We start from the raw sequence: 11,458 nt of genomic DNA on the forward strand, positions 1-11,458 counted from the left end.
CGCTCATTGTTCATCAAGAGGTAGCATCTATCGGCTTCAGTTTTCAATAGTAGCGAAGGAATCACTCAGGTTCAGTTAACAGCAAGGGATCGATTGATTGCTCGGGTTCAGTAACGCGTAGCCCGCGGTGCAATCGCTCAGGTTCAGTTAGAGCGCAAAGCCTCGCACACACGCGCATACGTATGAGAGAAACGCGCATCGCTCGGCCCCCGACCACCCACCGTAACCGGGAACTCCCCGATATTTTCCTCGCCCTCACTTTTACCATGGTTTTCTCTGTCATGTACGGCCCAAAGAATGTCATGCAGCTGCGTCTCCGGCCCGCCTAGGACGAAAAGCCCATTTTCTGTCATGATTTTTTATCATAGAAGTAGGACCCCACCACATCTATGATGATACCGGGTTTTGTCACAATTATCATCATAGAAGTGTCATAAGCATGACAGAAAAAAATTGTTCGACCCAAAAATGTCACGGATGTGTCTTTTTTTGTAGTGGGGGCATAGCCAGACTATATGATTTTTTAGGGATAACTTTCTTTAGCCATGTTATTTTAAGAATATGTGATTGCTTTATTAGTATGATTGAAGTATTATTGTTTTTATGTCAATATTAAAATTTTGCTTTGAATCTTATGGATCTGAATATTCATGCCACAATAAAGAAAATTACATGGATAAATATGTTAGGTAGCATTCCACATCAAAAAATTTGTTTTTCTCATTTACCTACTCAAGGATGAGTAGGAATTAAGCTTGGGGATGCTTGATACGTCTCCAACGTATCTATAATTTTGATTGTTCCATGTTGTTATGTTATCTATTTTGCATGTTTTATATGCATTTATATGCTATTTTATATTATTTTTGGGACTAACTTACTAACCTAGAGCCCAGTGCCAGTTTCTGATTTTGAGTTCTATAGAAAAGGAATATCAAATGGAGTCCAAACAGAATAAAACTTTCGCGATGATTTTTATTGGGCCAGAAGACAACTTTAGGACTTAGAGATGAAGTCAGGGGAGTCCCGAGGCGACCACAAGCCACAGGGGCACGCCCTAGGGGGCGCCCTGAGGGCTTGTGAGCCCCTCGGAGCTCATCCAACCCTAATCTTTGGCCTATAAATTCCAAAATATTCCCAAACCAACAGAAATGTCCACCAAAATATTTTTCCGCCGTCGCAAGCCTCTGTTTGCACGAGTTTCCATCTTGGGGCCTTTCTGGTATCCTGCTAGAGGGGGATTCGATCACGAAGGGCATCTACATCAACTCTGTCGCCCTACCAATGAAGCATGAGTAATTTACCACAGACCTACAGGTCCATAGCTAGTAGCTAGATGGCTTCTTCTCTTTCTTTGATCTTCAATACCATGTTCTCCTTGATGTTCTTGGAGTTCTATCCAATCTATCTTCTTTTGCGGTGTGTTTGTTGAGGTCGATGAATTGTGGATTTATGATCAGATTATCTTTGAATATTATTTGAGTCTTTACTTAATTCTTATATGCATTATTTGATATCTTTGTATTTCTCTTCGAATGATCGGTTTGGTTTGGCCAACTAGATTGGTTCTTCTTGCAATGGGAGAGGTGCTTAGTTTTGAAGAAAATATGCCCTAGAGACAATAATAAAGTTGTTATTTATATTTCCTTATATCATGATAAATGTTTATTATTCATGCTAGAATTTTATTAACCGGAAACTTAGTACATGTGTGAATACATAAGACAAACAAAGTGTCCCTAGTATGCCTCTAATTGACTAGCTCGTCAATCAAAGATGGTTAAGTTTCCTAGCCATAGACATGTGTTGCCATTTGATGAACGGGATCACATCATTAGAGAATGATGTGATGGACAAGACCCATCCGTTAGCTTAGCATAATGATCGTTTAGTTTTTCTGCTATTGCTTTCTTCATGACTTATACATGTTCCTATGACTATGAGATTATGCAACTCCCGAATACCGGAGGAACACCTTGTGTGCTATCAAACGTCACAACATAACCGGGTGATTATAAAGATGCTCTACAGGTGTCTCCGATGGTGTTTGTTGAGTTGGCATAGATCGAGATTAGGATTTGTCACTCTGTGTATCGGAGAGGTATCTCTGGGCCCTCCCGGTAATCAATATCACTATGAGCCTTGCAAGCAATGTGACTAATGAGTTAGTCACAGGATGATCCATTACGGAACGAGTAAAGAGACTTGCCGATAAAGAGATTGAACTAGGTACGATTATACCTACGATCGAATCTCGGGCAAGCAACATATCGATGACAAAGGGAATAACATATGTTATTATGCAGTTTAACCGATAAAGATCTTCGTAGAATATGTAGAAGCCAATATGAGCATCTAGGTTCCGCTATTGGTTATTGACCGGAGATGTGTCACGGTTATTCAGACACCGGAAGTGTTCCGGATAGTTTCGAGTAAAAACGGAGTGCCGGAGGGGTTACCCGAACCCCCCGGGGGGACTAATGGGCCACCATGGGCCTTGTTGGAGAGAGAGGAGGCCAGCCAGGGCAGGCCCACACCTTGTAGTCTGAATTGGACAAGGGAAGGGGGTCGACGCCTCCCTTTCCTACTCCCTCTCCCTCTCCTTCCTTCCCCCTCTCTTCTTTGTGGAGGAATCCTACTAGGATTGGTAATCCTAGTAGGACTCCCTCTCCTTGGGCATGCCCCTAGGGCCGGCCGGCCTCCGCCTCCCTCCTTTATATACGGGGGCAGGGGCACCTAGAACACACAAGTTGATCTTTTAGCCGTGTGTGGTGCCCCCTCCATAGTTACACACCTCGGCAATGTTGGGGATATCGCTTATCGGGCACTTATCGGTCGACCCGAGATAAGGGGTAAATCGGCCAGTTTATCGGCGTATCGGACGGTTTATCGCCATATCGGCTGATTTATCTTATCTGTCAGAGAACGTAAGCAATAAATCAGCCAATTTATCGGAATATCAGAAGATATCTTGAACAGTGCACCTCGGTCATATCGTCGTAGTGCTTAGGCGAATCCCTGCGCCATTAAATTCATAATCATTGTCGCCACACCATCGTGCCGACGGAACTCTCCCTCGGCCTCAGCTAGATCAAGAGTACGAGGGACGTCACCGAGCTGAACGTGTGCTGATCGCGGAGGTGTCGTACGTTCGGTCCTTGGATCGGTTGGTTCGTGAAGACGTTCGACTACATCAACCGCGTTACTAAACGCTTGCGCTTTCGGTCCGTGAGGGTATGTAGACACACGCTCCCCTCTCGTTGCTATGCATCTCCTAGATATATCTTGCGTGATAGTAGGCAAAACAATTAAAATATTGCGTTCCCCAACAGTGGTATCAGAGCCAGGTTTACGCGTAGATGTTATATGCACGAGTAGAACACAATGAATTGTGGGCGATAATAGTCATACTGCTTACCAGCATGTCTTACTTTGATTCGACGGTATTGTTGGATGAAGCGGCCCAGACCGACATTACATGATCGAGTTCATGAGACTGGTTCTACCGACGTGTTTCGCACATAGGTGGCCAGTCGGTGTCTATTTCTCCAACTTTAGTTGAATCGAGTTTGACTACACCCGGTCCTTGTTGAAGGTTAAAACGGCACACTTGATGAAAAATCATCGTGGTTTTGATGAGTAGGTAAGAACGGTTCTTGCTAGAAGCCCGTAGCAGCCATGTAAAACTTGCAACAACAAAGTAGAGGACAGCTAACTTGTTTTTGCAGGGCTTCCTGTGACGTGATATGGTCAAGACGTGATGATATATGAATTTTTGTATGAGATGATCATGTTTTGTAATAGTTATCGACAACTAGCAGGAACCATATGTTTGTCGCTTTATTGTATGAAATGCAATCGCCATGTAATTGCTTTACTTTATCACTAAGTAGTAGTGATAGTCATAGTAGCAATAGTTGGTGAGACGACAACGATGCTTCGATGGAGATCAAGGTGTCAAGCCGGTGACGATGGTGATCATGACGGTGCTTTGAAGATGGAGATCAAAGGCACAAGATGATGATGGCCATATCATATCACTTATTTGATTGCATGTGATGGTTATACTTTATGCATCTTATTTTGCTTAGTACGGCGGTAGCATTAAGATGATCTCTCACTAAATTTCAAGGTATAAGTGTTCTCCCTGAGTATGCACCGTTGCTACAGTTCGTCGTGCCGAGACACCACGTGGTGATCGGGTGCGATAAGCTCTACGTTCACATACAACGGGTGCAAGCCAGTTTTGCACACGCAGAATACTCGGGTTAAACTTGACGAGCCTAGCATATGCAGATATGGCCTCAGAACACTGAGACCGGAAGGTTGAGCGTGAATCATATAGTAGATATGATCAACATACTGATGTTCACCATTGAAAACTACTCCATCTCACATGATGATCGGACATGGTTTAGTTGATATGGATCACATGATCACTTAGATGATTAGAGGGATGTCTATCTAAGTGGGAGTTCTTAAGTAATATGATTAATTGAACTTTAATTTATCATGAACTTAGTACCTAATAGTATTTTGCATGTCTATGTTGTTGTAGATCAGTGGCCCGTGCTACTGTTCCTTTGAATTTTAATGCGTTCCTAGAGAAAGCTAAGTTAAAAGATGATGGTAGCAACTACACAGACTGGGTCCGTAACTTGAGGATTATCCTCATTGCTGCACAGAAGAATTACGTCCTAGAAGCACCGCTAGGTTACAAACCGATTGCAGGAGCAACGCCAGATGTTATGAACATTGATACGTCTCCAACGTATCTATAATTTTTGATTGCTACATGCTATATTATCTTCTGTTTTGGACATTATTGGGCTTTATTATTCACTTTTATATTATTTTTGGGACTAACCTATTAAACGGAGGCCCAGCCCAGAATTGTTGTTTTTTGCCTATTTCAGAGTTTCGCAGAAAAAGAATATCAAACGGAGTCCAAACGAAATGAAACCTTCAGGAACGTGATTTTTGAAACGAACAAGATCCAGGAGACTTGGACCCTACGTCAAGCAACCAACAGGGAAGCCACGAGGTAGGGGGCGCGCCTACCCCCCCCCCCCCAGGCGCGCCCTCCACCCTCGTGGGCCCCCTGTTGCTCCACCGACGTACTCCTTCATCCTATATAAACCTACGTACCCCCAAACGATCAGATACAGAGCCAAAACCCTAATTTCACCACTGTAACTTTCTATATCCACGAGATCCCATCTTGGGGCCTATTCCGGAGCTCCGCCATAGGGGGCATCGATCACGGAGGGCTTCTACATCAACACCATAGCCTTTCCGATGAAGTGTGAGTACTTTACTTTAGACCTTCGGGTCCATAGTTATTAGCTAGATGGCTTATTCTCTCTTTTTGGATCTCAATACAATGTTCTCCCCCTCTCTTGTGGAGATCTATTCAATGTAATCTTCTTTTGCGGTGTGCTTGTTGAGACCGATGAACTGCGGGTTTATGATCAAGTTTATCTATGAACAATATTTGAATCTTCTCTGAATTCTTTTATGTATGACTGGTTATCTTTGAAGTCTCTTCGAATTATTAGTTTGGTTTGGCCTACTAGATTGATCTTTCTTGCAATGGGAGAAGTGCTTAGCTTTGGGTTCAATCTTGCGGTGTCCTTTCCCAGTGAGAGTAGGTGCAGCAAGGCACGTATTGTATTGTTTCCATCGAGGATAACAAGATGGGGTTTTTATCATATAGCATGAATTTGTCCCTCTACATCATGTCATCTTGCTTAAGGTGTTACTCTGTTCTTATGAACTTAATACTCTAGATGCATGCTGGATAGCGGTCGACGTATGGAGTAATAGTAGTAAATGCAGGCAGGAGTCGGTCTACTTGTCTCAGACGTGATGCCTATATAAATGATCATACCTAGATATTCTCATAACTATGCTCAATTATGTCAATTGCTCAATAGTAATTGTTAACCCACTGTAAAATACTTATGCTCTTGAGAGAAGCCACTAGTGAAACCTATGGCCCCCAGGTCTATCTTCATCATATTAATCTTCCAACACTTAGTTATTTTCGTTGCTTTTTACTTTGCTTTTATTTTACTTTGCATCTTTATCATAAAAATACCAAAAATATTATCCTATCATATCTATTAGATCTCACTCTCGTAAGTGACCGTGTAGGGATTGACAACCCCATATTGTGTTGGTTGCGAGGATTTATTTGTTTTGTGTAGGTGCGAGGGACTCGCGTGTAGGCTCCTACTGGATTGATACCTTGGTTCTCAAAAACTGAGGGAAATACTTATGCTACTTTGCTGCATCACCCTTTCCTCTTCAAGGGAAAATCAACGCAGTGCTCAAGAGGTAGCAAGAAGGATTTCTGGCGCCGTTGCTGGGGAGGTTTGCACAAAAGTCAACACACCAAGTACCCATCACAAACCCTTATCTTCCGTATTACATTATTTGACATTTGCCTCTCGTTTTCCTCTCCCCCACTTCACCGTTGCCATTTTATTCGCCTCTTTCCCGTTTGCTTTGATGTCTTACTTGGCCCGTTTGGTTGGTATGGTTGTTTATTTATTACTAAACAGGGAACCTAAGATCTATGGATCCTCATCCGCTTGCTAATCTTTTCAAGAGATCCAATTATGATGAACCAATTGCTAGTGAGTTTTGTGCACTAGATTATCTTTATGAAGTTTTGCTTGAAATTCGTGAATCTGAAAATTGTGATGAAGTACTTTATGGAGTGATTCACGATGGATCTTGTATAGAAAGCATGATTGCAATGATGATAGTATAAATTTTATTAATGTCAATTGTGCTTATAATATGCAAAACCCTAAGCTTGGGGATGCTAGTTTTGCTATGTCTACTACTTGTTGCAATGATCATGATTGGGGGGATTCTTCTTATGATCTTGAAAATTTATTTAAGCCCCATGATGAATATGAGATTGATAATAGTGTTTGCAATATTATTGAAAGTGGGTTTGGAAGAGTGTTAACTTTAGATCCCACATATTTGGAGAACATTCAATCTTATGAAATTTTTGATAAAAGTGGGTTTGGAGAGGTCATGACTTTAGTTAATGTTAATCCCACTATTTTGGAAGAGTGTCAACTTTGCATGCATGTAGATCATGTTGAAAATATTTTATGTTATAGCTATTTTTTTGAATTTGCTTATTATCCTACATGTAATTATTATGAGAGAGGAAAATGTGGTGGTAGAAATTTTCATGTTACTAAATTACCTCTCGTTATGTTGAGATTGCTATTGTTTCTTTCCGCTTCCTTACATATGCTAGTTTTTGCTTACCTTGATAATTTGTTTTCCTATAAGATGCCTATGCATAGGAAGTATGTTAGACTTAGATGTGTTTGTCACGTGTTTTATGATGCTCTTTTTGTGCTTCAATTCTTGTCTTTCATGAGAGCATCATTGAAATCGTGTGCCTAGCTATAAGGCTTTAAAGAAAAGCGCTTGTTGGGAGACAACCCAATATTTTTCTTTGCTGTTATTCAATAAATAATTTATCTAGCCTCTGTTTTGGTTGTGTTTTTTGTGTTTAATTAGTTTTTGTGCCAAGTAGAACCGTTGGGAAGACTTGGGGAAAGTCTTGTTAATCTTGCTCTAAAAAATAGAAACTTTAGCGCTCACAAGAACTGCTGCCATTTTTATTTGGAAAGTGATATTTAGTTAATTCTTTTTGAAGATGATTAATAGATAGATTCCTCACGTCCATAAATTTATTTTAGGAATTTTGGAGTTCCAGATCTTGTGTTAGCTACAGATTACTAAAGACTGTTCTGTTTTTGACAGATTCTGTTTTTCGTGTGTTGTTTGCTTATTTTGATGAATCTATGGCTAGTAAAAGAGTTTATAAAACACAGAGAAGTTGGAATACAGTAAATTTAACACCAATATAAATAAAGAATGAGTTCATTACAGTACCTTGAAGTGGTGTTTTGTTTTCTTTCGCTAACGGAGCTTACGAGATTTTCTACTTTAAGTTTTGTGTTGTGAAGTTTTCAAGTTTTGTGTAAAGATTTGATGGATTATGGAATAAGGAGTGGCAAGAGCCTAAGCTGGGGGATGCCCATGACACCCCCAAGATAATCTAAGGACACCAAAAAGCCAAAGCTTGGGGTTGCCGCGGAAGGCATCCCCTCTTTTGTCTACTTCTATCGGTAACTTTACTTGGAGCTATATTTTTATTTACCACATGATATGTGTTTTGCTTGGAGCATCTTGTATGATTTGAGTATTTGCTTTTTAGTTTAACACAACCATCTTTGCTGTACACACCTTTTGAGAGAGACACACATGATTCGGAAATTATTAGAATACTCTATGTGCTTCACTTATATCTTTTGAGTTATATAGTTTTGCTCTAGTACTTCACTTATATCTTTTAGAGCACGGTGGTGGATTTGTTTTATAGAAACTATTGATCTCTCATGCTTCACTTAGATTATTTTGAGAGTCTTAAATAGCATGGTAATTTGCTTAAATAATCCTAATATGCTAGGTATACAAGATTAGTAAAAACTTTCTTATGAGTGTGTTGAATACTAAGAGAAGTTTGATGCTTGATGATTGTTTTGAGATATAAAGATGGTGATATTAGAGTCATGCTAGTTGAGTAGTTGTGAATTTGAGATATACTTGTATTAAAGTTTGTGATTCCCGTAGCATGCACGTATGGTGAACCGTTATGTGATGAAGTCATAGCATAATTTATTTATTGATTGTCTTCCTTATGAGTGGCGGTCGGGGACGAGCGATGGTCTTTTCCTACCAATCTATCCCCCTAGGAGCATGTGCGTAATACTTTGCTTTGATAACTTGTAGATTTTTCAATAAGTATATGATTTCTTTATGACTAATGTTGATTCCATGGATTATACGCACTTTTCTTCCTTCCACCATTGCTAGCCTCTCTAATACCGCGCACTTTTCACCGGTATCATACACCCACCATATACCTTCCTCAAAACAGCCACCATACCTACCTATCATGGCATTTCCATAGTCATTCCGAGATATATTGCCATGCAACTTACCACCGTTCCGATTATTATGACACGCTCCATTATTGTCATATTGCTTTGCATGATCATGTAGTTGACATCGTATTTGTGGCAAAGCCACCGTTCATAATTCTTTCATACATGTCACTCTTGATTCATTGCATATCCCAGTACACCACCGGAAGCATTCACATAGAGTCATATTTTTTCTAAGTATTGAGTTGTAATTGTTGAGTTGTAAGTAAATAAGAGTGTGATGATCATCATTATTAGAGCATTGTCCCAAGTGAGGAAAGGATGATGGAGACTATGATTCCCCCACAAGTCGGGATGGGACTCTGGACTAAAAAAAGAGGCCATAAGAAAAAGAGAAAAGTCCCAAATAAAAAATGAGAGAAAAAGAGAGAAGGGACAATGCTACTATCCTTTTACCGCACTTGTGCTTCAAAGTAGCACCATGATCTTCTTGATAGAGAGTCTCCTATGATATCACTTTCATATACTAGTGGGAATTTTTCGATATAGAACTTGGTTTGCATATTACAATGATGGGCTTCATCAAAATTCCCTAGGTCCTCGTGAGCAAACGAGTTGGATGCACACCCAGTTAGTTTCTTTTGTTGAGCTTTCATATACTTATAGCTCAAGTGCATCTGTTGCATGGCAATCCCTACTCACTCACATTGATATCTATTGATGGGCATCTCCATAGCCCGTTGATACGCCTAGTTGATGTGAGACTATCTTCTCCCTTTTTGTCTTCTCCACAACCACCATTCTATTCCACATATAGTGATATGTCCATGGCTCACGCTCATGTATTGCGTGAAGAATGAAAAAGTTTGAGAATGTCAAAAGTATGAAACAATTGCTTGGCTTGTCATCGGGGTTGTGCATGATTTAAATACTTTGTGTGGTGAAGATAGAGCATAGCCAGACTATATGATTTTGTAGGGATAACTTTCTTTGACCATGTTATTTTGAGAAGACATAATTGCTTAGTTAGTATGCTTGAAGTATTATTATTTTTATGTCAATATTAAACTTTTGTCTTGAATCTTTCGGATCTGAATATTCATACCACAATTAAGAAGAATTACATTGAAATTATGCCTAGTAGCATTCCGCATCAAAAATTCTGTTTTTATCATTTACCTACTCGAGGATGAGCAGGAATTAAGCTTGGGGATGCTTGATACATCTCCAACGTATCTATAATTTTTGATTCCTCCAAGCTACATTATCTTTTGTTTTGGACATTATTGGGCTTTATTATTCACTTTTATATTATTTTTGGGACTAACCTATTAACCGGAGGCCCAGCCCAGAATTGATGTTTTTTGCCTATTTCAGAGTTTCACAGAAAAAGAATATCAAACAGAGTCCAAACGGAATGAAACCTTCGGGAACGTGATTTTTGGAACGAACAAGATCCAGGAGACTTGGGCCCTACGTCAAGCAACCAATAGGGAAGCCACGAGGTAGGGGGCGCGCCTCCCCCCAGGCGCGCCCTCCACCCTCATGGGTCCCCTGTTGCTCCACTGACATACTCCTTCCTCCTATATATACCTACGTACCTCCAAATGATCATATACGGAGCCAAAACCCTAATTCCACCGCCGTAACTTTCTGTATCCATGAGATCCCATCTTGGGGCCTGTTTCGGAGCTCCGCCGGAGGGGGCATCGATCACGGAGGGCTTCTACATCAACACCATAGCCTTTCCGATGAAGTGTGAGTAGTTTACGTCAGAACTTCGGGTCCATAGTTATTATCTAGATGGCTTCTTCTCTCTTTTTGGATCTCAATATAATGTTCTCCCCCTCTCTTGTGGAGATCTATTCGATGTAATCTTCTTTTGCGGTGTGTTTGTTGAGACCGATGAATTGTGGGTTTATGATCAAGTTTATCTATGAACAATATTTGAATCTTCTCTGAATTCTTTTATGGATGATTGGTTATCTTTGCAAGTCTCTTCGAATTATCAGTTTGGTTTGGCCTACTAGATTGATCTTTCTTGCAATGGGAGAAGTGCTTAGCTTTGGGTTTAATCTTGCGGTGTCCTTTCCCAGTGACAGTAGGGGCAGCAAGGCACGTATTGTATTGTTGCCATCGAGGATAACAAGATGGGGTTTTTATCATATTGCATGAATTTATCCCTCTACATCATGTCATCTTGCTTAAGGCATTACTCTGTTCTTATGAACTTAATACTCTAGATGCATGCTGGATAGCGGTTGATGTGTGGAGTAATAGTAGTAGATGCAGGTAGGAGTCGGTCTACTTGTCTCGGACGTGATGCCTATATACATGATCATACCTAGATATTCTCATAACTATGCTCAATTCTGTCAATTGCTCAACAGTAATTGTTCACCCATTGTAAAATTCTTATGCTCTTGAGAGAAGCCACTAGTGAAACATATGGCCCCCGGGTCTATCTTCAT

The sequence above is a fragment of the Triticum dicoccoides genome, chromosome 3A, assembly GCF_002162155.2.
Source record: "Triticum dicoccoides isolate Atlit2015 ecotype Zavitan chromosome 3A, WEW_v2.0, whole genome shotgun sequence".
In the NCBI taxonomy this organism is placed as follows: Eukaryota; Viridiplantae; Streptophyta; class Magnoliopsida; order Poales; family Poaceae; genus Triticum; species Triticum dicoccoides.